General features: G+C 52.2%; 1 long non-coding RNA gene across 1 annotated transcript in view; it reads left to right on the top strand.

The window, feature by feature from the left end:
- LOC125086071 (uncharacterized) overlaps nucleotides 1-6,312 on the top strand; it is a 46,722-nt gene extending 40,410 nt beyond the window's left edge. Inside the window, exon 3 of the long non-coding RNA XR_007123088.1 lies at nucleotides 5,662-6,312. This is a non-coding gene — a long non-coding RNA (uncharacterized LOC125086071). The remainder of the gene's footprint in view (nucleotides 1-5,661) is intronic.
- Nucleotides 6,313-26,818: the final 20,506 nt, after the last annotated feature.

Raw genomic sequence — 26,818 nt, 5'->3', positions numbered from 1 at the left:
GGGGACCCAGCAGGATCTTCAGATGATACGGGTTTGCCTTTCTCTTTCTCAAGGGTGGGTTTGGAATCTCATTTACTCTGGTGACTTGTCTCCATGAGTTCTTACAGCCCTTTGGTGGGTGGGCTTCGAGGTCACTCAGACCTGTGCACCTCTCTTTTCGAAATGGCTCCCTAAAACCATAGCAACAACCAAAGCCCCCAAAGCCGGGTCATTTTCAGAGATGAGAGGTACTTACCCTACACACCCATTCCTTCTTCTCACATCCGCTGGCTCTTCCTCCTGGAGCTTTCTTGTTGCCAAGTGCTGTCCTCACATCTTTGGGTTTATCCTTACTTGGAAGAGGCATCATGTTCATTGCTACCTGGCTAACCCACCAGCCCTGTCATTCCCACCCGCATCTTGGGCAAGATTTGCCAGCATGCTTCCTACTCTCTCCCGGCTGCCTTCAGACGTGCTCCCCTGTGCCTTCTGTCAGACTGTGCCAGACTGTGAGCTTACTTGGTATGAGGGTTGTATGGTGTTCATCTTTCTGCCCTTTGCAAATCCTAGCACACTGCCTGCCTCATCGCAGGGGCTCGGCATTGGCCGGGGGTCATAAAGAGGGAGGGGATGTAGCAGACACTGCAGACTGACCACCCAGAGCCGCTCATTACTTTCTCTCCTGCCTCCTCTGTGGCGGGCTTGGAAACAAAATACAGTTGATCCTTCAACAACACGGCTTTGAACTGCACGGGTCCAATTCAGCATGGAATTTTTATGGCACACTACATCTATTTTCTCTTTTTCTTAATAACAGTTTCTTTTCTCTAGCTCACTTTATTGTAAGGATACAGCATGGAATACCTAAAACATACAAACTATGTCTTGATTGTTTTGGTTCAAGGTCAAGGTTCTGGTCAACAGTAGGCTATTAGTAGGTAAGTTTTTAGGGTGTCAGAAGTTATACATGGATTTTCCACTGCACAGGGAGTTGGTACCCCTGATCCCCACATTGTTCAAAGGTCAACTGTCCTCAGTTTTCCCAGCTGCTCTTACAGCTAGAGGTGGCCATGTGAAATGGTTCTGGCCAGTGAAGTGTAAGCGCAGATCTTCAAGGAAAGCTTTCTTTCCAGAGTAAGAGGCGGACCTTTCTAAGAGAAGGACTTTGATCCTTTTGCCATTCCTTGTCCTTCCTACCTGGAATGCAGACGTGATGGCTGGAAGTGCATTAGCCATCTTGCAGGATGATACAAAAAGCAACAGTCAGAAGGGCCAAGTTAAAAAAAAAAAAAGTAACTTGGTTCTTGATGGCATCATTGACGACCATTGCTAAGTTGGCTAACCTCTTGGTTTGCTTGGGACTGAGGGATTTTCTGAGATGGAGGATTTTGGATACTAAAATGGGAACAGTCATGGGCAAACCTGAATCCTAGCCTACAGTTAGTCACCCCATCCTAGCCAGGAGTTCTTATTTCCAGAGACAACTTATTATATAATAAAAAAAAAATAATTGCAGAAAGTTGGTATTCTAAGATTCAATGAATAGACATGGATAGAGTTGGAGGTCATTGGTGGTAGCTGCCTTCTCAGAATTTCTCCCAGTTAAGTCTCAATGATTCTTCATGGTAGGTTTTGCTATACCCATTTTACAGGTTAAAAAACTGAGTCACCAAGAAGGTTAACCCAACTGGAATTTAAGTCCTAGACGTTAATGTCATGTCCTTTTCCCCTAAAGCCATTCTGGCTCATTTCCTCTTAATTCAGTAGGTGAACATGTAGTGTTATTCTAGGAATGGACATCATGCTTTTCAAATGAATAAAGTCACTGTGAGATGCAGTCATTCCCTTTCTTTCTGGACAAGTCAAAAACCCCCTGTGATCTGACTTTTTTCTCCATCACTACTGTCAATGAACAAGAGAGAATTGGTTTGCCCAGATTTAACTTTTTTTTAATTACAGCTGAATTATTCAAAAGATACGAAGGGGAGTGTAGCACAGAGTCTCCTTTCTACCCCTGTTGCCTTATAGATGAATACTAGGAAAACTTCATCAGTTTTGAATTAATGGTTTTGAATGTGGATAATAATGATAGTATTTGTTTTCAGCTTTTGAGGTTACCAATTACTCTCAAGGACAGTCTCATTTTCTCCTCCCAGCTTGTTGGGGATGTTTTCTTCAGACCCTCCTTCATAGTCACAAAGGCTCCCCCAGCCCACCCCCCTCCATCAGCTGAGGCCTGGACTGCTCTCTGGTCCCTCATACCTTTGGCAGGCGATGCGACTGTGACCAAGACCTCACCGCAGCTGGTGTGCACCCCCCAGGGCCCTCTGAGTATATCTGTAGGCTGTCCATGGGTTCCTTGTATCACTCACCAGGCTGAGAACAGGTCCTCCAGGAGGGCGGGCCAGCTGGCCTCTTGTCCTCTGCAGCATGGGAAACCCTCTTCCATCAGCACGCCTGGCTCTGACAAGTTACGTATTTATTCCCAGTCTACCCCTTATTAAAAATAATGTTTATGAAGCATCTGTAATTTATGTGGGAAAGTATTATGTTAATTGAGAAAGCATAATGTATCAGTATCTACCCGTAGCTACGTCTCTGAAAATCATATAATTTAGACTCAGAATAAAGCCTACGTGTAGAAAAATAACTCACTCTTTCTTGCCTCTCAGCTTGACTGCACCTCTTCCTCCAGTTGCCCTCAACTGAACGAGGATCCACCCAGCTTCCTGAGCCAGATCAGTCTCAGCTCCTTTTCCTGTACAGGCATCACCAGCACCCCGGCCCCCTGCCAGGCCAGGCTGTCACTAGTCCTGTCCATGCTAGCTCCTGCCTGCTCACGAACCACTCTGCTGTTTTCTGTCCCCATAGCCGACCCACTAGCGCAGCCTCCGCCAGCTCACACCCAAGCTTCTGGAACATCTTTTCTTTCTTTCTTTCTTTCTTTTTTTTAATTAACATATGATGTATTACTTGTTTCGGGGGTACAGATCTGTGACTCATCAGTCTTACACAACACCCAGTACTCCCCTCAACACCTACCCTCCCCAGTGTCCATCACTCAGCCACCCCTTCCCCTCTTCCCCCTCCCCTCCAGCAACCCTCAGTTAGTTTCCTAAGATTAAGAGTCTCTTATGGTTTGTCTCCCTCTCTTGTTTCGTCTTGTTTCCACTTTTTCCTTTCTTCCCCTGTGATCTTCTGTTTTGTTTCTTAAGTTCCGCATGTCAGTGAGAGCATATGATACTTGTCTTTCTCTGATTGACTTATTTTTCTTACCATAATACCCTCTAGTTCCATCCATGTCATTGCAAATGGCAAGATTTCATTTTTGATGGCTGAGTAATATTCCATTGCAGATATAGACCACATCTTCTTTATCCATTCATCTGCTGATAGACATCTGGGCTCTTTCCATGGTTTGGGTATTATGGACATTGCTGCTAGAAACATTCGGTGCATGTGCCTCTTCAGATCAATACATTTGTATCTTCGGGGTAAATACCCAGTAATGCCATTTTGGGGTTGTGGAGTAGCTGTATTTTCAACTTTTTGAGGAACCGCCATACTGTTTCTAGAGTGGCTGCACCAGCCTGCATTCCCAGCTTCTGTAATGTCCTCAGAACCAGAAAAAAATGTAATGTCTTCTGGGTCTGAAGTCTTGCTCTGCTCAGGTGCATTCTCTCCATTTCAGTCAGGGGCTTCTGTCTTTAAAAGGAGAAAAAAATAGGGACACCTGGGTGGCTCAGTCGGTTGGGCCTCTGCCTTCGGCTCAGGTCATGATCCTGGGGCCCTGGGATCGAGTTCCGCATCGGGCTGTCTGCTTGGCAGGGAGCCTGCTTCTCTCTCTGCCTCTGCCTGCTTGTGCGCACGCACTCACTCGCTCTGTCTTCCTCTGACAAATAAATAAACAAATAAATTATCTTTAAAAGGAGAAAAAAATAATCTATAACACACCCTGCTTTGAGTTCTACTCGTGCCCTGTTGTCGTCAGGAAAGCACTGGATTCCCTGGCTCCTGCTCGCATCTCCAGCGCCTCTCTTGCCTTTCCAGACTCTGCCCGTCGCCTGCCGGCTGATGCTAAGCCCTCAGCTCCAGCCCCAGTCCCACTCCCCCGGACTTTGCTCAGCTGCCCTGCACGTTTTGACTCTCCCTTGGTTTAAGCCTTGTGGATTTGAAGGAAAACTAAAACGTCAATCAAGTTTTAGCTGAATAGTGAGGATGGGTTTTCATCGTGATGTGTGTGTAACTCGGTCAGACCATCAACCACTCATTCATCAAAGAAACAGTAATTCAGATTTATTAGGCATCGTACATGCAGTGGCCCAGGACCACACTGCTTCTAGGTGTCAGCCCACACGATCCTGTAGCAGGATTCTTCTTGCAGGGTTATTAATGCTGTCTGCATTGCTGTCTTTCATCTGTATTTATTCAACAAATAGCTGTACAAAAATCAACAGCAGGGAATCCCTGTTCTCAAGGCTCACAGACTTACGAACACATCTTCATGCCACACGGTCAGTGCCATGCAAAGGAAGGCAAAGCACCGCAGGAGGGCACAGGTGGTCTAACAGAAGGGAGGTTGACCCGACCCATGTTGACAGGCAGATGGGGCGTGAGAGAGAGGGAGACCAGGAAGCAAGAGAGAGAGGTTCTTTCCAGAAGAGGGAACAAAGGCTCAGAGATTAAAACCTGTCTCTGCCAGGACTCGGGGAATGTGTACACCGTGGCCAGAGAGCTCGGAGCCACACGTCCCCCCACACTCCACCAGCTGTTGGCATTTCATTCATCCTCCACCAGAATGGAAAACCGCCCCCTCCAAGTCCTACCCATTCTCGAGACGCACTCGAGACCTCCTTCCTTCAGGAAGCCTTTCCGGGCTATGTGACAAACAGATGGGCGCTTCACTCCATTCCGTTTTATACATTGCCATTCAAAATTTATAAGAAATCTCACCTTCCCACCAAAGTGTAAACTCCTCGAAGATAGGGACTATGACACACACGTACTCTCAAATGTGTGGGATCCTTCGAGAAAGCTTGTGCTGCTCCCTGAGTGCTTGTTGAAGCCACACTAGCCCAGCCTGGGATCTCTAAAGGCAGAGTCCCAGGCAGCACCCAGTCATCTAACCTCAGGAGGTGACCGGTGAGTCTCTTCATACGTGACTTTGTCCTCACACAACATCTGCTAAGACGTAGTGTCATGGGTCTGTGATAAGGGTAGACTAGATGCCATTAGCCTGATTTCAGGATTCCTAGAGAAGAGAAAATTAATCATGTTAAAAGGAATTTAAAGCAATCCCCATTAGAAGTGCCTAGCTCTAGTCAACCTTGGAATTTACTGTTAGTAAACTTCTCACCCATGGAAAGTAGAAAATGTTGCATCTGTGAAAAGCCCTGAACTTGTAGACAGAAGAAGCAGGTCTTTGGTCTGTCTCTACCATGTATGAGCAGTGTGACTTTGGACAAGTCATCTATGCCCTTTTAAACCTCAGTGTCCCCAGTCTTTAAAATGGGAATTATAATGCTTCACAGGGTTGTAACTACTCTCACAGGGCTATGGTAAGAATTAGATGTGGTAATGATGTGAACGGGATTGGTAATATGTGAACTGTCATTTGAAAATCAGAGAGCATATTCATTTTTAGCATAAGCGAAAGTTTTCTTCCCTCTGTTTTATTCCCAGCATTCAGAATCCAGACACAAGTTCTCCACGGGGGAGTACATGCACTGTGCTTACTTTAAGGGGAGAGAGTGTCCATCATCTCACACCCAGGAGATCTACCGTAACCACCATGTCCACGACTTAGATGTTGGAAGAGTCATGTCTGCAGTCCTCCAGGGCAGCACGGTGCCCGTGAGGTAAGGTGCCCTGCTTTGCTCGGTATCTTAGTAGAAAGGCACCTGCTCAGAAAACTGCCAGGCTCCTCTTCTCCCAGGGAGAATCTGTGGTCCAGGGGATCCCCTTCTGAAAGAAGGTCTGCTTAGATTTGTCAGGGAAAGTCGTTAAGCAATGCAAACAACAAAAATGAGCCCCAAACCAAAGACCCTAAAAAAGAAGGAGAAGAAGACACTGGAAGGAGAGGCAATTCTGTCTACCCAGCAGGCACCAATCTCACCTCCAATCAGAAGCCTGGAGTCAAAGCTTGTCTCTGATACAGACTGGCTGTGTGGCTTTGGGGAGCTCACCCAACCTCTCTGATTCTCCAAAATTGTGCTTTGTAAAATAAGCATAATGATGCCAATCTTCTGGGATTAAGGATTACATTCGTATGAGTTTCACAAAATGGAAAATGCCTTGTGATTATGGAGCGGATTGTAAATGTATCTGCCTAAAGTAGGCATTGAGAACAAACCACATGAACTGTGTGTGTGTGGGGGGGTGTCCATAAGCTTGCCACCAGGGGGCCTTAAGTGGGATTCTAAGAACCACCCAAAGATCTGAAAAGGCGTCTCCTGCAGATGAAGGGTGTGCCCTGAAAGCCAGTTGGTTTCGATGGCTGACTACAGTGGGTGGCTGCTGTTTCGGGGCTGCTGTGTGGCCCCCCACAACCCCCTGGCCCAGGGACATGGTGGGGGACCTGGCTGCAGCGCTCGCATGCCTTCCTGCACTCCAGACTGGGTGGTTCCCAAGGCGCTTCCTTCTGCCTCATCTTTTTAATTTTCCCAGCAAACCTGTTAGGCGAGCTGAGCAGATATAAACTCTGTCTTCACCCACATACACCTCCGGATGACTGGCCTGAGGCCACAGAGCTCAAAATGACAGTGCCTGGAACCCCAGCTTGGAGGGTGAGCTGGGATTTGAGCCCAGGTTTTTAAAAACCTTTGCCTATAGACCAGGCCATGAGCCCATGAGCCATAAGGGCTTAACCAAAGCCCTATGGGCCCCAGTCCGTGAGGTTAACGGCCCCCCACAGACACAGCGTTCCCTGGCAGGCCTGGCTAGACCCCAACATCTCTTTCTACCCATGGCTTTTTATTTCCTTGCATGTGTCTCCAAGGGGACCAGCAGGGACGTGCCCTCCCCACCGTGGTCCTCGCTCCCTGTGTGTAATCGGGGCACCCGTGCTGGCCCCGCACGGTGATGAATGAGCTCCTCCCGGCAAGCCGGCAGTGACTGAAGCCCTGCCAGCACCACGGGCCGCTCCCGGGCAGCGCCGCGCCCTCAGATGCGATTAGCCCCGCGTGTCACGCCCCGCGTGTCACCGCGCTTGGCAGCAGTTCCCGGAGGCAGGGAGGCCTTTGTTCGCACCATTGTCCTGTCAAGTGGCCGTAACTTTGTTTGGCTGCCAGCTGCCTTGGCCTTTTGCATCATCCTACCTGCTCTCTCCTCCCTCGGGTCATGGTCAGTCCGTCATCCTGGATTTTTCAGGCAATATCCAGGGTGTGCGTGCGAAGCTCCCGCGTCTTCCCTGGAGCAGCTTTGAATTCACGTTGTGGACCATGAACACGTCCTGCGTGGTCCGGGGGGCGGGCTTCCTGGGACCCCCCAGCCTCACCCCGGCGGGGGCAGAGGAGGAGGAATCGCGCGTGGTAGACAGGCTCTCCCGGCTGCAGAGTGGGGCTGCATTCAGACATTCAGTGCTTCCACACAGTTTAACTGAGCACCTACTGCGTGCCAGGCCCTGTTCCAGGCAATATTGCAATAAAGTGGTGAGTGATAAAGACGAAAAGCCCCTGCTCTATGGAGCCACATTCTGAGGCGGGGAAGGGAGCAAGAAGAAATGAAAAATAGGTTAAAAGATGCAATGGAGAAAAACAGAACAGTGAAGGAAAAGCTGACAGCAGGGGATGCCGATCAGAGCGCCCTCCAGTGCCCAGCACAGAGTAGACCCCCGCCTCCGATCTGGCGGGGTCCTCAGAGCTGGGTCTGATTCCCAGGTGCCCAGCTGCGGGCGCTAGAGCTGCTAGGATGGAAGGACCCCTCCGGTTACCCACCAACCCTGCCAGCAGGGGTATATCCCACCCGCTGGACTCCACCCTGTGCGGCCCCACCCAAGCCTGCCCAAGCCTCCTCTTCTCCTCTATTTTTCCCTCCTCCCACCCACACACACTGACTTGGCAGCCGTCCAGCCCTTGTTCAGCCCAGGCTGGGGGAGACAGACTAGCCAACTGACCGTAGCATGGCCGAGATCAGTGACCCGGCAGGGCCTGTGTGTGAGCTGTGGAAACCCCGAGGGGGACAGGGTCTTTGCAGGGGGCTGTCCTGTGCACCAGAGGATGGTGAATGGCCTTCCAGGCCTCTACCCACCGGTTGCCCCCAGCACCCTGCCCTGAATTGATGACAAAACCATCTGCACACACTGCCAGGTGTCCCCTTTTGCACAGTGCCCTTCAGTTGAGAACCACTGGTTGAACTCAACATCATTCAACTTTTTTGACCAAGAAGCACCTTTAGCTGGGGGGCGGGGGGAGGTGTGTGTGTCTCTCAATATGGCATGTACCCTGTGCCGTCCTAGACACTCAGGGTAGCACTGCTTCTGGACGAAGCCAGTTCCCTGCCACAGGGTCCAGGGCCTTGGGCTCTGGGCCTGGTGTTCGAGCTGTGGCTCCTACCACATCTGTTTCTACCTTTTGCCTCACAAAGACTGACAGTTTGTCATTGCCTGTACACACTCTGCATTACGTGTCCTGGGCCTTCTCTTGGCTGCTCCTGCCACCCGCAGTGCCCTTCCCACCCTGCCTCCCCTGGTCCACAGGTTCATTCTTCAGGGTTCCCCTTGGGCTTCATCTCCTGAGGAAAACCGCCCCTGAAGCCCAGACAGGGCAGAGAGGCCCACTTTGCTCCTCAGCTCCCAGAGCACCTGGCCTTGGTCTTTCCTACTGCCGAGGCCTGAGACAGGCCCCAGAGTACCTCCGTCCTGCAGTGTGGGTGGCTGGGGTCCCCTTGTGTAGGGAGTGAGGCAGTCCATCTCTCCCACTGGACCTGCAATGCAGAGACTCTCGTCTTTTCCTCTCTAGAAGCTGACAAATTGTCCGGCACAGAGCACGTTCTCAGTCAAGATCACCATGAATCGACAAGTAAATAGAAAACAAAGATGGGTGTGACAAAGGGAGTGAGGACAAGAGAACACAGGCTTGAGGAGGGAAAGACCCAGGAGGAATATTCTTTTTACAACTCAGAAAGGGATGGCGAAACTGCCTGCCTTGTTTCTTTCTCCTTTGGGCTAAATGCGTCCATTGCTTTAACCTTTAATCTCACATCCGTCTCCTTTTCCCGCCCTCTGATTGAACATCTTCGTCATTCACATCCTTCCGTGCCTTCTCCTTTTCCAGAGGCTGCTTTTGTGCTTTGTGTGGAGCAGCAGGAGCGCACGGCCTGTCTCCCTCGAGCCCTTCCACTTAATTAGCCTGAGATTCCACAATTCCCTGAGCCTTACCCTCCCCCTGGCCTGGTGGCTGCTAGAGGAGCAAATTATTTTCACATAGAAGAGAGTGGAGAGAATTGAATTGGTGATTATGCTAATTATTTCCTTTTCTGTGTCAGGGACTGCTCCCCAGGGAGCCCATGTCTGGGACCAGGAGGGTGGGCAGGGAAGGGGCGAGGAATGTGGAGGACGAAGGCCTGGGCTCTGAGCTGGGGTGTGGAGAGTCTGCACTGGGGAGACACTGGAGGGATGTGGCGTCTCCACAGAGTTAAGCTCTTAGCTATGAAGGGGGCCTGCACACGTTCTGGGCTCTTTCATTCACAGCATGACCTGTGAGGGAGACACATCTCCGTTTTATAGGTGTTGAGGTGTGAGGGAACAGTCCACAGGTGGAGGGACAGTCCCAAGGTCACCTGCCTAAGGGGAAAACACAGCAGAGAGGGGGTCATCGTTCCAACCTAGACCGTGTCACTGCCAGTCCGGATGGATTCCCTTGTCTCACAGCCCCTCCTCATGGTGGACACTTGGGAGCAGTGATGGCCGAGGAGGCAGTGCTGGGGCCAGAGGCCCTTTAGCAGCCCTGGTGCTGTACGGCCAGGGCCCAGGACGCAGCTGGCCAGCCTGTTGCTCTCTGGTTGGCAGCTGCCCTCAAACCACTTGAGCTAGTGATGTCAGGTTCTGTCACACGTTCCTTCCGTCCAGCCTGCCTGTGCCGCCGCGCCTCCGCTCTCCACACAGCAGCTGTCTCGGGCGCCATCCAGACCCCTCACCCTTCAACAACCCAGCAAAGTCCTGCCACGCTGGTTCTGTTTGTCACTGGGGCTGGCTGGTGTTTGCCAGTCAGCAAATGTCTGTTGAGGGCCGGGCACAGTTCTGGGTGATGGAGGTGCAGAGCAGGACGAGGCCGAGCTCCTGCTCTCAGGGACACCGCCCCCACCTCGGGGAGCAGGGGTGGGACAAGTGTAGTCGGGGGAGAGACAGAGGACCCTGTGCGCCCTAGGACCTGCCTTGCTGTTTAATGAAGTCTGGCCTCGCTGCAGACTCTCCAAAGGCAGCTCTGAGGTCGAGAGTCCAGTGGAGGCTGCTGCCAGGGCTGATGCCACCTCTGTCCCCAACCCATGCACGGAAGCAGCAGGAGATGCCCCTCACGGATCCCCTTCCTCCGCCAGCACACGGAAACTCCGGGATGCTTAGTGAGAGACCCAGGAGGCTCCTGAAGGGACGCAGGGTCTGTCAGCTCTGCCCATGGTGGTGGTGACAGTCCTTTAGCCTGGATGTGGTTCCCAAAACTGAGTGCTGTGGCCCAACTTCAGGCCACCCTGATGGGAGGCAGTAGGTGGAGAGCTGAACAACACAGGTGGACATCTAGGTGCCGGCTAGGGCCAGTGACCCGACCACTCTGTGCCTCATTTTCCCCTGTATGGTAGGAGCCGCGTTAGGCCTGCTTCACGGGAGTGAGAGTGGATTAAGGGAGACATACAGCTGACAGCATGGAGGGCACATGGCAAGGGCTCAGTAAATGACAGCTCGGTTGGCTCATAGCACCTTACAGAGGAGGGCCTCCTTCTGCCTTCTCATTCACACCTTCTCGGCCACTGGCTAGAGTCCAGAGAGTGAACCACCCGGGACGGACGCAGTGACAAAAACACTCGACCACATCCGGAACGTCCCTGGAGCGGCTGGTCCTTGACCGGGGGCTTCCCCTAGGAGCTGCTCTGTGGGAGAATGAACCCAAATCCTGGCTCTGCCGTGCCCCTAGTGGAGGCCTTGGGGACGTCACCCAAACTCGCCCAGCCTCAGTTTGCCCCCTGTCAACTGTGGATAGTACCACCTCCCTCAAATACTAGTCGAGATCATTAAGTAATACAAGGTAGGAGTGGCTACCTTTCTTTACTTGCAATAAAGCATGAGGGGACGGAGAGCCAAAGGAGGCCAACAGGAAGCTGAGGGAGGTGGTCCTGAGCCAGAGGGAGGCAGGTGACCCTAGACGGGAGTCTGTGATACCAGCAGCTACACTTAGAGCACTCGCTGTGAGCTGGCACCATGTGGAAGGTTCTCTTCCTGACGTACCTTGCTGAATCTTGCAAAATCCTCATGAACTAGGGATTATCCCCATTTCACAGATGAGGAAAGCAGAGGCTGGAGCGATCAGGGAACCTGCCAAAGGTGGTCTGGTTTAGAAGTGGCAGAGCCAGGATCCAAACCGGAGCCGTCTACCATCACAGCCCCTCCACGGTGCTGCCTGCTGTGGGTGAGGTGCGGGGTCTTGCTGGGCCTGAGGAGCGAGTCTCTACATCCCTCACTGTAACGTGGGCGTCGTCATTCCAGCTCCGCAGGACACATGTGACCTAGACTGGGTGGTCCTTGCCCCTCTCCAGCCTTCAGCGGGAAACACTTTATAAGCAGTTGCTGCCTGGAGCCAGATCTGTTGCCATGCCAAATTGTTGGAATGGTTCAGTGACAAGTGTGTTATTAAGAAGAAATTTATGATGCCTTATTCAGAGTGAGTCACCGAATCCCTGTGGTGAAGGGGCCCTCTGCTGAGACAAGCTAACTTGGGGACCTGGGCCCCAGCAGCCCTGGGCCTGGCTACCTCCCCAGACCCCCACTAGAGCGTCAGCACAGACTGGTGACGAGGGTGGGTGGGGCATGGGCTGGGGAGACAGCCTTCCACCTTAGAGAAAGATGGTGCCCTGTGCCCTGTGGTGGGTTTGCATGGACCTCACAGTGGGCATGAGGGCCTCCAAGACTGTGCTCGTCGGGACGAGAAGCCACGGCCTCCAGGAACAGGGGCTTCTGTGAAGGAAAGTCGGAGGGAAATCTCAGGGGCCAAGAGCGAGGAGCCAGCCTGGGGAGGAGAGGTTTTTGGGGCCATGGAGATGGGGGTTGGGGCAGTGGGGGGACTGACACTTGACCTGGGTGAGTGATGGGAAAATGATCACTGAGCCTCTGGCAGATCCGTTAAAGGAATTGGGGGAAATTGCTTTAAAAAGAAACTAGGAAACAGGAAAGAGGTGTGGGGGTGACTTATTCTCCTGTTATCTAAGCAATAGAATTTAGGTGACTATTTTGAAATCTGGAGTTAAGAGCAGGAAAAAAAAGCTGCCGCTGAGTTGGAAGTGGTCGTCTCTGGGGAGCAGAGAGGGTCGGGCTGGCTCCTGCTGTGTCTCTCAGCCCTGTTGGATTTTCCACGATGGACGCTGGTCACGTGAATAAGACCAATATTAATTTTTATGTGGAAATCAAGAGCGTGGGCTCAAGAGTTTGATCACCGTGTTTAAATCTCTCTGGACCCTTGCTGGTGGCAGGACCCGGGTCAAGCCTCAGCCTCAGTTTCCCTATCTCCCTCGCAGAACTGAGGTGAGGACCCGACATAATTTCTGTATGAGGCCCAGCACAGAGTACGTACTCAGTCAATGATAGCCATTGTGGATTTTAAGACTCCTGAGAAATTCCATGGTAGAGAGTGAAAGCAAAATCCACTCCCCGGGGTTTGGGAGGAGTCGAGAAAGCCTGGAGAAATGTCATGCTCGTGTCTTCCAGGAAGTTGTCCAGCTGCTACTAAGCCTGCAGACCTCCAGCAGGCCCCCACCCCATCCGCTCAGTATCTCAGTTACTAGCAGCGGCACGGTCGGCTTCCAGAGCGGGTTAGAGGAGCTTTGGGGGTGCCGGGAGCAGCTTTTTCGCATAAAGGCCTGATTCATTCCCAGGGGACTACTGGTGGGCGGGTTCCCTTCTGACACAATTGTCCCACACAGAAAGTTGCCACCGTGGAAGATTGGGCATTCCGCGCGGAGCTGGGAGAAGGCGGGAGCATGCTGGCCTCAAGCAGAGGGGTCCTGCCCCCCCCATCTGCCTGGGTCCTGGGCTAGAGCTACCCACAGGGCCCTGGTGTCCCATCCACCCACGGGGGCCTCGGAGGAGGGCCTGAGGCTGAGGACACTGACCCCTGGCCTCACTATACACACGTATTCATTTAAATATATTGAATGAGGAAAAGGCTGGAGAGAGAGACCCTAAAACGTTAACCACACTTCCGAGTGGTGGGATTTGAAATGCTTTTCACTTCTTCTTGCTTCTCTGTATATTTCAATTTTTGTACAGTAATCATACATTCTCTTTGTTCTCAATTAATAACAATCAGAAAGAGCAAGGTGACGAGTCCGTGAAAGGGGAGTGGGTGCGGTAGGTGACCTTCAGCTTGAGAGGTTCAGTAACAGCTGGGAACATGTGAGTCCTCTGGCTGCCAGGATTTCTAGAATTCTGAGAGCCGGCTTGGGGCGGGGCGCAGGAGGGTTGTCGAGGCAGGATGAGAATAACGGGCTCGTGCTTCCCCACCACCTAGCACCTGCTAGGTGCTGCTCTCTCACTCAGTCCTTACCATGACCTTGTGACGAAGGCTCAGTCGTCATTCGCACCGGACAGATGGGGGACTGGGAGGGGCCGGCTGGCTCTTGCGTCCCAGCATCCAGCTGTGGGTGCTGGGCCGGCAACCTCCACAGTGCAGCAGCCGAAGGAACACGAGCCAGAGAGCGCGACGGAAATGCTTATGTGCCAGAGAGTCCCATTCTCTTCCTGAAGAAAAGCTCCTCTTTATTTCCCCCGAGGTCTTCCCAGCGGGAGAGCAATTTCACAGCCATGAACTTAGAAATCCACCACTTTCAGGGGCATCTGGGTCGCTCAGTCAGTTAAGCATCTGACCCTTGACATCAGGTCATGATTTCAGGATCGAGAGGTTGAGCCCCCTGTAGGGCTCCGCGCTCAGTGTGGAGCCTGCTTAAGAGTCTCTCTCCCTCTCTCTGGGCTCCTTCCCTGCTGACATGTCTCTCTGTCACACTTAAAAAAGAGGGAAGGAAGGAAGGAAGGAGAAAGAAAAAGAAAGGGGGGGAAGAAGGAAGGAAAGAGGGAGGGAGAGAGGAAGGAAGGAAGGAGAAGAAAAAAGAAAAAGGAAGAGAAATCACCATTTTCCGGTTGAAACTGAGGTTCCACTTGTATCTACCAAGCATCTCCTCCGCCAGACAAACGTTTCAAATGCACTCAACAGTCATCTGTTGATTTCCCTTCTCACTGTGTCTGTCAGTGTTTCCCTCCGCATTATACCGAGTTCCTGGAGACCAGGCACCTCATACACTTGGCTGGTGGACTCGGTACCATCAGCATCTCGCCCTGTGTCCCCAAACTGTTGTGTACCGATGATGTGGCCCTGTTTGGTCAGTGAGGACACGGAGACTCAGAGAAGTTAAGGAAAGCACTCAAGATCCCACAGCGGATAAATATTGGAGCTAGGTTTTGAAATCAGATTCTGACCCTGGGAACTGTGACTCACACTCACCTCCTTGGAGAGTCCTGTCTCAAGGCAAAGTGTGTCACGAGAGACACACCTGTGGCCATCTGGGAACTGCAGCGGCCAACCATCCCAGTGGGCTGCGGTCTAGGGACAGGGGAGGACACAGCTGGGCCGCAGGAGGACTGAGGACGCGGCGAAGCCAAGAAACAGAGTCACTGACAGGAGAGAGCACGGAGTGGTGGTCATGGGACCCCAGGCAGGTTAAAGCCTCAAATGAAGGCAGTATCTCAAGGAGTCGTGACAAAGATTAAATGAATAGATACACAATACTTAATACAGCAGCGAGCCCATGACAGCGGTGTGTGAGTGTGTGGGGGTGTGCGTGTGCGTGTGGTGGGGGTGGGAGAAACGGCACCAAACTAGGTAAATATCCTTGCGTGAGGACCCAGCCACTTCCACGTTCTGTGTCACATGGAGAGTATGTGCAAATCCCTAGCAAGGGACCACCGTTAACCAGTGTCCTGTAGCCACCCTGGTTGTGTGAAAACTTACCCCCAAATGTAATGACTTGAAACAACCACTGTCTTTTTGCTTACGGTGCTGTGGGTTAGTGATTGAGGCTGCGATCGGTGGGGCCGTCCCGCTGGTCTCACGGATGGGGCTGCAGCCCACGAGGCCGGCAGCGGAGGTGGGTTGGTTGAGGACAGGCACTGTCGATGTTTGGGACCAGATAGGACTTCATTTTGGGTACGCTATGTGCGCTGTGAGAAGTTTGCAGCACCCTGGGCTTCTACCCACTCAATTCCAGCAGCCCCCCCAGGCCACCAACACCTATATACAATTAGGACAACTAAGAAGATCTCCAGACATGGGCCATTGTTTTCTGGGGGATGGAAGTGCCCTCTGGCTGAGGACGACTGGTCTCCCCTTCCAGCAGCCCAGACTTCCTGACAGTAGGCGTGGCGGGGGATGGAGGGCGGCCCCAGCAGCAAGAGAGCGCACGTCCCAGTGCTCCTGTGCCTTCTCTGGTATCACACTGGCTGATGTTCCATTGGCCAGAGCAGACCATATGGTCAAGCCCAGAGCCAGGCTGAGCAGGGGCTGCACCGGGGCGTGGGAGCGGAGGCACACTGGTCTGGAGCAATCATGGTAATGGTGACCACAGGCACTTGTCCACTGTGACAATGATGAGTGTTGCCCGTGGGCACACGGCACCAGGGGACGGGTGTGTGACCTTGGGCAGGTCTCTTTCTCTCCGTGACCTCATCTGCACAACGAGGGAGGGGCTTTTTCCTGGGTGGTCCCTTGCCTCAGCTTCTCAGCTGTGCTGAGAAAAAGTTGATTTCAGAGAGGCAGTGCCGTAGAAGCAGGGGGGCCTGGGCCCTGCTGTGAGGGGAACTCTCCTTGGTCCTAGAGCACCCCAAACTGGCCCTTCCGCATGGCTTTCCCCAGGCTAGAAAGCCTTGGATTTTAAAATACAAACAGGACAAAGTAGTTTACAATCCTGCAACATCTTGTGGTTCTCAAAAAACATCTCCACGCTCCTCTAGGTGAGATAATGTTCAGATTTTCAGTGTCTTGCCATAATAAAGTCTTAGTTAACTGTGCAGGGCCGGTGACCCTTTCTGGAGGGAAGGGAACTCTGTCATGCAGGAGCCCAGGCCGAGACGGTGCTCCCCCCTTGACACGGAGCTTCCGTGTTACCCTTGGCGATGACATCCTACTGGCAGAGGAAAGGAAAGGCAAAGAATCACATGGGAAGCAATCACGAGCCAGACCAGGAGTGACCACTTCCCTCTGCCCACTGGCCACAGACCAGAGCTCAGTGGCCATGCAGAGGGTCAAGAGCTGGAAGTGAAGGTAGCTGTGAGCCCAGGAAGAAAGGCAAACAGACTTCGTGAACTCAGAGTAGTTTCTGCCACAAAAACACACTCCTTATGTCTCCACAAGGTCCCTGGTAGGAAGGGATGTTCCTGTGTGCTCCCCGCTGGGGCTCTGTGTGCAGGGACGGAGGGACATGGGCTCACCTTTGAGCCCAGCCTGGTGCTGATTATTAGCACGGTGAGTTTGAGCAAGTGGCTTTAAGCCTGTTTCCCCGTCCATAAAATGAAGATAATAGTAGTATCCAAAAGACACATAGTAAAAATTGTGTGAGCCAAAAATTCAGGTAAAATGCCCTTTGGAAACCGCAAAGCACCACACAGTGCCCCTGCTCCCACTGCTCCCCCTCTGGGGAGGGCACCCCCATCCACATGCCCAGGCCTCCTGCAGCCTGCAGGGGTGACTGCCCAGACAGTCCCTACCTTCTACAGTCCGGATCCAACTCAGGTTCCACATTTTCCCTTGATGGGTCCAGCGAGACAGAAGACTCGCTCTCTCCCATGAGTGGTCCTTGTGTCCCCTTCTTCAGAATTCGTCTCTTTGAGTTCGTGTGCCTTTGAGTTCGTTCTTCCTAAATGCCTCTTGGGTTTCCTTGTACATCATCTCTCCCTGTGTTGCACAGAGGAGTGGGACCCCAACTCTTTCATCCAGGATCCTCCGCCCCTTCTGAATTCTTGTCTTTCCCACTTGGAAACACGGTCCTGCTCCTATGCACGCTGCAAATTGAGTTGCAGCACATGGGCCTGGGTGCTCGGGGCGGCACGCAGGACAAGACTCAGCCAGACATGGTCCTGGCCCTTGAGGGGCTTTCTGACTGCCTGGGGGGACAGCCACTAATACAAACAAGTACCCAGCCACAGAGAAATGCCTGGAAACTGAGTGCTAAGGAGAAGAAACAGGCCTGGATTCTGCGGAGAGGCTTCCCAGCAGAGGTCAAGTGAACCAGACATGGCCTTGAAAGTTGCCAGGGATACCAGCAGGCGGAGAGGGAGAGGGAGGGCCCCCCCGCGGGAGGCAGGTGGCCCTATGGAGCATGCGATTCAGGAATGCGGCTCATAACCCTTAAGGATGGCATTCCTGCTGGCACATTTTTGTCTCCCCCAGCCATTCCCAGCCACAGGACAGTTTCTGCTAGCCCGTGGTGAGTGTCCATGTTGCCCGTGGTGAGTGTCACAGGGCCACTGAGCGTCAGGGGCACCAGGCTGGGGGTGCTGGGAAAAACGTACCCACTCCCGTGTTCCTAGAATGCCCATGGTGTATACTCAGAATATCTATTAAATGAGTGATGGCAGCCTCTGAAAGGCCGCTGGGCCTGGTCTCAACTGTCCCGGAGCCCGTGTGACCTGACGCAAGGCACTTCTCTCCTCCAGGCCTTTTGTCCCCTCCTGTCAAGTGGGTTGATCGCAAGGGCTCAAGGGACACCATTGGCCAGAAGGCGAAGCCCATGAGCTACAGCGTTGGGACCCCGGGTCTCGATCTCCAACTGCCCGAGGGGCTTCCGGTAAGTAAATTAATCTCTCTAAGCCTCCGGGTTCTGCGCTGAAGGGAACAACAGTACTGCGGAACCTAATCAGAACAGCAGAGGTGGCATCCCAAGAACTCAGCAGCACAAAACTTGGGAGTGTCATTATGGTGAGGCTAACGAGAAGCCACGGAGATTGGAGCTTCTCGTGGCGCGTGTGAATCCAGCTATGACGAGGTGTTACAGCAGGGTTTCTGTGGATTCAGTGTGTTTACACACACACGCGCGCGCATGCACACGCACGTATATTCTCTCTCTGTGTAGATAAGTGAACACGTGTAAAATGCTAGCACGGCGCGTGCACAATGGGAGTGACTGACTGGTGGCAGGAAACCAAGAGCTTCCTGGCCGGGCTGAAGCGTGGGCTCGCCGAGGACCGCTCCGTGGGCTGGCGGGACATGTCAGCGAGGGACTCTGGCAGGGCTGAGCCCACGCTGTCCCGGGCCTGGAATCCCGCCAGCCCGACTCCACTCTGCTTCCGGGCCACTTTGCTCAGCCCATGGTTGGATCTAGAAATCCCAAGGGGAAAAAAAAAAAAAAACCTGACCTGGGCAACACCTGTGAGTGAGCCAAGAAAGAACTATTTTTCATGTTCCCAAGAGGACAGCAGGAAGACATGTCAGAGACAACCCTCCTCATTTTCTATAAAAATGCTCAGAATCGTGTGCATGATTATTTCTCTGTTGGTCTCTATCATGGGAGAAAAGTTAAGCTTCTTTTTGCCCACGGGGGAAAGCAGTGTCTGAATAAAACCAGCTCCTGGGGTGCCTGGGTGGCTCAGTTGGTTAAGCGTCTGCCTCCGGCTCAGGCCACGATCTCAGGGTCCTGGGATCCAGTCCCCATATTGGGCTCCACACTCAGCAGGGAGTCTGCTTCTCTCTCTCCCTCTCTCTCTGCCCCTTCCCCCATTCGTGCAACCCACCCCCCACTCTTAAATAAGTAAAATCTTAAAAAAAAAAAAAAAAAAAAAGCTGGCCCCTAACACTCCAGCCCAGGTGAGACACCGTTGGCACTGGCCCACCCTGCTGCACAGGGGGGGCCTTTAGGAGGCTTGCTGGGGCAGGGCTGCCAGCTCCTCATCCCTCCCAGTGAGCGGCAGCATGAGGCCATCCACAGATGCTCCTGCACCAGGGAGCTCAGTCAGGAACCCGGGTCCCACACGCATCCCACACAAGACCTAGCAAGGGCTTTCTGCTACGATCTTAAAAGCAGAGGTATCAGAGCGGAAGGGGAAGCCAGAGGGCCCCCCCCCCCCGCCCTTTACGGATAAAGAACTGAAGCCAGGGGAGGGGTTAGCCGCGCTTCCCTGGCTGATTCTTCTCTGTCCTCTTTGTCCTTCCTTCTCACTTCCCAGTCTCTAAGTGTTGTCATGCTCCAGAGCTCAGCGTGTGGACCTCCCACACTGTCACCCAGGCCTGTGGCTTTGTGTGCCATACATGTGGGGACCACTCTCAACTCTGTGGCTCTGCAGCCCGGACTCCCTGCAGAACTTCAGACATACATCCAACTGCCCACTCGGTGGCCCCTCTGGGATGTCTCATGACCATCACTCTTAGCGTGGGTCCAAACTGAGTTCCTGGTCTTTCCTCCTCCCACACTGTGCTCCATGTGAGTTCATGGCAATTCCATCATTGCTCATGCCAATACCCTTGGAGTCACTCTTGGCTTCTGTTTCTAACAGGCTCATTCCCAAGCCATCAGCAGAACCACATACCTACGACTTTTGGCCACCTCTTCCCACCTCCACCCCAACCAGCCTGCCGTGAGCCACCAAGGGCCCTTGTTTGGTTTGCTGTAGTCTCCTTCATGCTCTTTCTACTTCCACCCCTGGGCCCTGCAGTGTTTTGTGAACTAACTCGGCAGCCAGGCTATCCTGGGAAGATAAAAGTCAGCTGAGTTCCCTCCTCAGCTCAAACCCCATCCATAGGTGGTCCTTGTTACCTTTCCATTGAGGTCCTAGCCCCCACGCCCTGCTCACTCCACTCCAGCTGCAGTGGCCCCCAGTACACCAGGTACACTCCCACCCGGACGCCTTGGCATTTGCAACTTTGCTGGGACACTTGCCCCCACCCCAGGTGTCTTCACGCCTGCTCCCCTGCCTCTTGGAACTAGCCTCACTCCCCGTCCGTACACAAACAGCAGCTTTTCAGTGACGTCTTCCCTAACCTCTTTCATTCAAATTGCTCACCCCCATTTTCTGTCACCCCTTTTTACTTTATTTTTCTCCGTGACACTGCCCGCCAAACATACTGTATACATTATTTATTTTGCTTATTATTTTTCTCTCCTAAATGGAATGTAAGTTCCCTAAGGGTGGAGGTTTTTCATCAGACACACAGTAAGTGCTCAACAAATATTTGGTAAACGCAGGAAAGAACAGCAGTCAGTGGCTCTGGTGTGTCCGTGTCCGCCGTTCCTGAGGACCGTTGCGCTTAGCCGATGACAGGAAGAACAAGAAAACACCTTAGATCAAGTCCAATTCCCCCTTCCGCTGAGAGAAGTTGAGGCCTAGGGAGGGAGAGGATATCCCCCCAAATCACAGCACACTGACTTTAGAGCTGGCGCTGGGACTGGGTGCCTCCATCTCCCAAGCAGAGCTCACGCTCTGGTCTCCCTGCCACCCACGGCTGGAGGTCACCCCATCCTGACAGCAATTTCCAACCTCCTGAGCTGAAAATAAGAATAAGGAACTACAAAAAACTGAGAAATGGCACATGGGAGGGGGTATTTTTAGCTTTGTGGGTTTTTAAGTACATACATATATAGAAAGGTCTGTAACTATGGCTATATATAGGTATTAAACCAAGAAGCAAGTTGAGGGGTGGGTCAGCTTCTCCGGGGGTGACTGTGAGCCTGTTGCGACACGAACAGCTTTGAACCAGAGTGGCCGATTCCAAGGAAACTGGCCTGCTGAGTCAGCTGGAAGCTGCACGCCTCATGTGAGAGGTTCAGAAAGAGTCTGAGGACTTACAGCCTCCCTGTCCTTCTCCTCAGTCAGCCAGAAGCACCCGTGAAATTCCAAGGCCCACCCAACCCAGTAACTGGCTAAGGCTTTTAGAGTCAAAATCTCCCCATTTTAGAGTCAAAAGCCTCATGGGGATTCTAAAGAGGGTCACTGAGCAGAAACCTAGAGCCCCTGTCCCCAGCTGACCAGAGTCACTTCCCTGGGCTCTGGTCCCTTTGGCCACCAGGAATTTTCCCAGACCTCAGACCAGGCTTAAAATCTGAGGCCTGGGTCAGCTTGGGGGCACTTCCTGTTAGCAAGACACTGTTCACCACTTGTGATCTCATTTCATACAATTTACCAGGGAAGTACTTTTATAATTATCTGCATTTTACAGTTGGTGAAACTGAGGCACAGTGGGTAAGTAATGTGCCTGGGTCTCAGCTTAAGGGGCAGATCCAAGCAGTCTAGCCACACCATTCCTGCCCTCAACCACCAGGTTATGCCGCCCTGGCTGGAGGGCAGGGAGCCTGGGTCAAAGCCCAAACTGTGTGGCCTTCATTCATTTGACAAGTGTTTACTGAGTGTTGACTATGTGTAGAGAATTCCTGGGCTCTGAGATGCGTGGCTGGGCCCAGGGCCAGATGCCACAAATCTTCGGCTGGACGTTGAGCTAGGTGATGGGTGTGGAGCGAGCACATTGGCTATCTGAGGAAGGTGCATGATGGCAGGCCTTTCCAGGCCTTTCCTCCTACCTGGGGCAGCCTGAGGGAGGCATCCTGATTCACGCTGTGGAACCAGGAGCGAGTGTCCATCTGCAGGGCAGGAAAAGGCCCTAGCACTGGAGTCAGAGCAGATCCTCCCGTCAAGTAGATTATGTTATAGGTGGGGAGACACAGACAGTGACCACAAATAAATGAGATAATTAAGATGGTTATAAGGGATCTAAACAAAAAAGGGTGAGAGGTTGTTATAGGATGAACTGTGTTCCCCCAAAAAGGTACACGTTGAGGTCCTGCTGAATGTGGCCTTATTTGGAGAAAGGATCTTTCCTGCAGTAATCAAGTTAAAATGAGACCAGGGTGGGCTCCAATCCAGTATGACTGATGTCCATAGAAAAGGGGGAAATTTGGAGACACATACACAGAATGCCCTAGAAGATGAAGCCAGAGATCACAGTGATCCACCTACAAGCCGAGGAACAGCCAAGATTGCCACAAACCACCAGAAGCTGGGAGAGAGGCCTGGAACAGATTCTCCTCCCTGCGCTCAGAAGGGACCAGCCTGTCCTACATCTTTATCGTGGGCTTCTAGCCTCAGGGACTGTGAGAAAATAAATCTCTGTGGTTTAAGCCACCCGGTTGGTGGTGCTTGGTTACGCAAAACTGAACTGACAGAGGGACGGAGCATGTGTGGAGAACAGGGTTACTTCAGGTAACACAGGGGACAAGGCCCATCTGAGGAGGGGACACACGGGCTGAGTCCTGCACATGGAGAAGAAGGCTGTCCTGGGAGATCTGCGGAAGATCCACGCCCCAGAGATGGAAACGGACTTCGGCATTTCTAAGTGGGGGGTGGGGGGTGGACGGCAGGGCCAGGTAGCTGGAGCAGTGGGAGTGAGGGTGGAGAGGGTCAAGGTGAGGTGAGATGGAAGGCAGGGGTCAAAGGAGGGAGGGCCGTGGGACATGGGACATGCTGGGCATGTGGGTTTCACACGGACTGCAGTGGGAAGCCAGTGGAGGGAATGATGTGCGATCCGACTTTCCCCTTCAAAAGATCCCCTGGCTGCTTCGTGGAAAAGGCACTCAGGGGTTGGGTGGGTGGAGATCAGTTAGCAAGTGAGGCTCACGTTCCACAGAGAAGTGCGAGGGAGGGATGGTCTGGGTGGTGGTAACTCTGGAGAAACCCAACAGGACTTAGCAGTCCTGGAATGAGAGGAAATCGAGGCATCGAGGAGGACCCCTGGGATTTTGATCCAAGCGACTGAAATAGAAGCAGTGCTTAATTTTTACAGTGGGAGAAGGAAGGGGGGCAGAGGAGGGGCCTCCTTGAGGGGGAAGACCGACAGCCAGCTTCCATCCAAATAAGATTTGTAAGATGAGGACAAAAGGAAAATTAGAGACACTGTAATGCTAAGTCACAGTGTCTCTAATTAGAGGCATCGTCGCCGTGCTAGGACTCCTAGCTGGAGGGAGACAGACATGTAAGCAAACACTAGAAATACCACATACCAAGTAGCTGGTTGCCCACAGCTGAGGAAATTACTCTGAGGAAGTTGGAGAAAAGAGGAAAGGTTTGTGTTTTGTTTTTTTTTCCAAAATAACTTGACTTACATAAATGTTGTAAAAATAGTACAAAGAATTCCCGAAGATCTTTCATCTAGCTTCCCCAAATGTTGACATCCCACAGATTTACAGCACTGTCCTCAAAACGGGAATCAACATGAGCTCCAAACCTCATTCAGATTTTATCAGTTGCCTCACTAATGTCCTTTGTGGGTCCAGGAGCCAATCCAGGCCCACTCACGGCACGTGGCTGCCGTCTGTCCTTAGGCTCCTCCAGCCTGGGACAGCGGGACTAGCTGGTGATGCTGTCGGACGTCTCTCAGTTTGGGTTTGACTGGTGTTTCCTCAGGTCGTGTGTTTTGACAACAATGCTACAGAAGTGGGTGCCCAGGTGGCTCAGTCGGTTAAGCCTCAGCCTTCGGCTCAGGTCACGATCTCGGGGTCCTGGAATTGAGCCCCACGTCGGGCTCCTTGCTCAGTGGGGAGCCTGCTTCTCCCTCTCTCTTTGCCCCTCCCCCTGCTCATGCACATGTGCTCTTTCTCGGTCTTTCAAGTAAATAAATAAAATCTTAAAAACAACAACAACAACAACAAGAAGGAGCACCACAGAAGCAATGCAGTACCCTTCCCAGCACGTTGCATTGGGTGGTGCCTGAGGCTGGTATGTCGTATGACTCCTTACTCTGGCTCTGATGCCCTGGGTAGGGCAGTGTCTTTTAGGTTTTCCACCGTCAAGATACCATTTTCATCTTTGCAATTAACAAGCATCTTGTGGGGAAATACTCTGAGATACGTAAACATCCTGCTTCTCATTACATTTTTCACCCATGAATGTTTGTTTCCACTGATGATTCCTGCTTAAAACAATCATTACTGTGGGTGTTTGCCAAATGGTAGCTTTCTATTTCCACGGTTCCTTCTAACATCTGTTCATTGGAAATTTGCTGTAAAAAAGAGCTTCCCTTCTCCCTTTTATTTATTCAGATACTTGTCTAGGGACCTGTCTAGTGGCTCAGTGGGTTAGGCATCTGCCTTTAGCTCAGGTCATGGTCTTGGGATCCTGGACTCCCTACTCAGTGGGGAGTCTGCTTCTCTTTCTTTCTCTGCTTCCCCTGACCCCCACCACCCACTGCTCATGCTCTCTCATGAGAGAACACAATCTCTCTCTCTCAAATAAATAAATAAATACATAAAATCTTTTTAGAAATACTTGTCTATATCGGGATGGACCCATTATTTCTTATTTTGCCTTTAATTTATGTTATAGTCCATTTTGATTATTTATTTTGCTACTGAAATTGCCTCAAATTTGGCCACCTTGAGCCCCATCAGATTGACTCCTGTGTTCAAAAGGAAAGTTTTGAGTTGGGTCCTAAACGAGGCATAGAGGCTGGTCCAGAGGAGGGAGAACAGAAGCTTCCAGCCTTGAGATGACCCTGAGGGCAACCATGGACCATCTACACCCCGTGCTCTCTGAGGATGCTGCTCGGCCTCTGGGCTCACTATTCCTGACCACGAGGGCCAGGACGATGCCACCGTGTGCCTTCCTCAGGGGGAGACACCTCCACTGACCATCTCCTCCCCCCTCTAGCCCCCCAGGAACGTCCTAGGGACCAGCCCTCTGGGGATGCAAATACCACAGCTCTTTCCAGCACTGGGCCATTAGTGCATCTGCCTGGATTTGCTCAAGAGGGGCCCTCTGCCCAGCCCACCGACCCTTCCAGCCGCTTCCTGCCCGCCACGGTCCTGCCAGACTGGCCGTCACTCAGGGCTGTGGTGTCCCCACAGCTTGGCCAATGACTGAAGGCTCTTCTCCTGACTTCCCTGCCTGAAGGGCTGGTCTCAGGGGAAGGTGGTGTGGCTTTTGGAGTTATGGAGTGACAGAACCGCATGTCCTAGAGGCCATCTAGGTGAGACTGACTATTGTTTTGACTGGTTTGTAGTCATTTTTTCATCTAGGGCCTCTGTGACATCTTAAGGGAATACCCAGTAGTTTACCTAGTGGGCAAAGGGGCCAGGAAAGTGGCAGGTGGATAACTATGAGTCTGATCCAGGGGCCTGCCTGCAGGGATGGAGCTGGGCCCCAAAGGCAGAATGCCTTATCTGATGTCACAGGGACAGCCGATGGCTAGGGAAGAGTAGGACCCACTGTTAGGACTCCTCGTGTCCTTCACCTTCCCTGTCTGTTCTCCTCCTTGTTTCTCAGCTACTGATGAGGCCATGGTCTGGGTACACTTGTCCATTTCCCTCGTACCCCAGCAGGAAGAGAGACAGAGGCTAGTCTTCTGGCCCTTTTCCAGGGCGGAGCCTCTAGGCACAGGAGCAACATGGATCCCTCGCCCACAGGGAAGGAGAGCTGTCCTGGGTTGTTCAGCATGGGCAAGGCTGAGGTCGGGTCCAGGCTTACCTTGGGACCTCTCCTGGCTGGAGGCCTGTGACCTCCCCCAGACTAGCACTGAAGGGCTAGAGTCTGGCCACCTTTTCTGCCTTCATTTATTCGTCCTTCAGGACAGGATTAGAAACAGGGTCTACTCTTTTTCTCTTTCAACTTTCAAATTAAGCTTCAAGATAGGTTAAATATCCACATGATTAAAATTCAAGAAGTACAAAATTTCCACCATAGGAAGTCTCCTTTCCAACTCCACCCCTACCCCGGGGCAATTGCTGTGGTTTTGTTTCTTATGCCGCTTTACAGAAGGAGTCTGTGTCAGACCAGCAAACTTTTGCTGTGCAGGACCAGATAGTGAATGTTTTTGGCTTTGCAGGTCCACAGTCCTCTTTCGCATAACTCAACTGCTGTTGTGGGAAAGCAGGTGATACGTACATGAATACATGTGTCTGTGTCCCACAGAAAGTTGACTTATGGACACTGAAATTTGGATTTCATGTGATTTTCACATATCACAAGATATTATTCTCGTGTAGTCAGTTAAGCATCTAGTTCTTGATTTTGGCTCAGGTCCTGATCTCAGCGTTGTGAGATCAGTCCCCGCCTTGGGCTCTGCCCTGAGCGTGGAGCCAGCTTCAGATTCTCTCTCCTTCTGCCATCTGCCCCTCCCCACCTCCACCCGTGCCTGCCTTCTCTTTCTCTAAAACAAAACAAAGCAAAACTCTGAACAGCCTTCCTTCCCCCAGGCTCCTCTGCCTCCCTTGACATCCGTTTAAAGCCTTCATCCTGTTCCCTCAGTAATAGTTAATGTGTCATGTATGGAGAGCTTCACAAGCGCTGGCCCTGGCTTTTCTCTGCAGAGAGGCTCTGACCCCACCTGTCTGTCCCCTTGGCCCTGCCCCAGGCCACCTTTTTCCAAGTATTTCCTGGACTCCAGCCTCCTAATGGGTCCTCTACCTTCACTCTCCCTCCACCGATCCTTCCTCCCCCAGAGGGATGCATCAAAGTCACAAATGTAATTCTGAAGGCCCCATAGTTCACAGATCTGTGCAGGGAAAACCACACTCCTTAGGGTGGTGTTTAAGACCCCCACCCCACCATAGTCCGACCCCTTCCCACTATAGCTTAATCACTACGAGTAGATGCTGGTGCCAAACTGGGCTGTCC

This window comes from Lutra lutra, chromosome 15, assembly GCF_902655055.1.
Source record: "Lutra lutra chromosome 15, mLutLut1.2, whole genome shotgun sequence".
In the NCBI taxonomy this organism is placed as follows: Eukaryota; Metazoa; Chordata; class Mammalia; order Carnivora; family Mustelidae; genus Lutra; species Lutra lutra.
The sequence above is the reverse complement of the archived record's forward strand: the minus strand, read 5'-3'. Positions and strand labels throughout refer to the sequence as shown.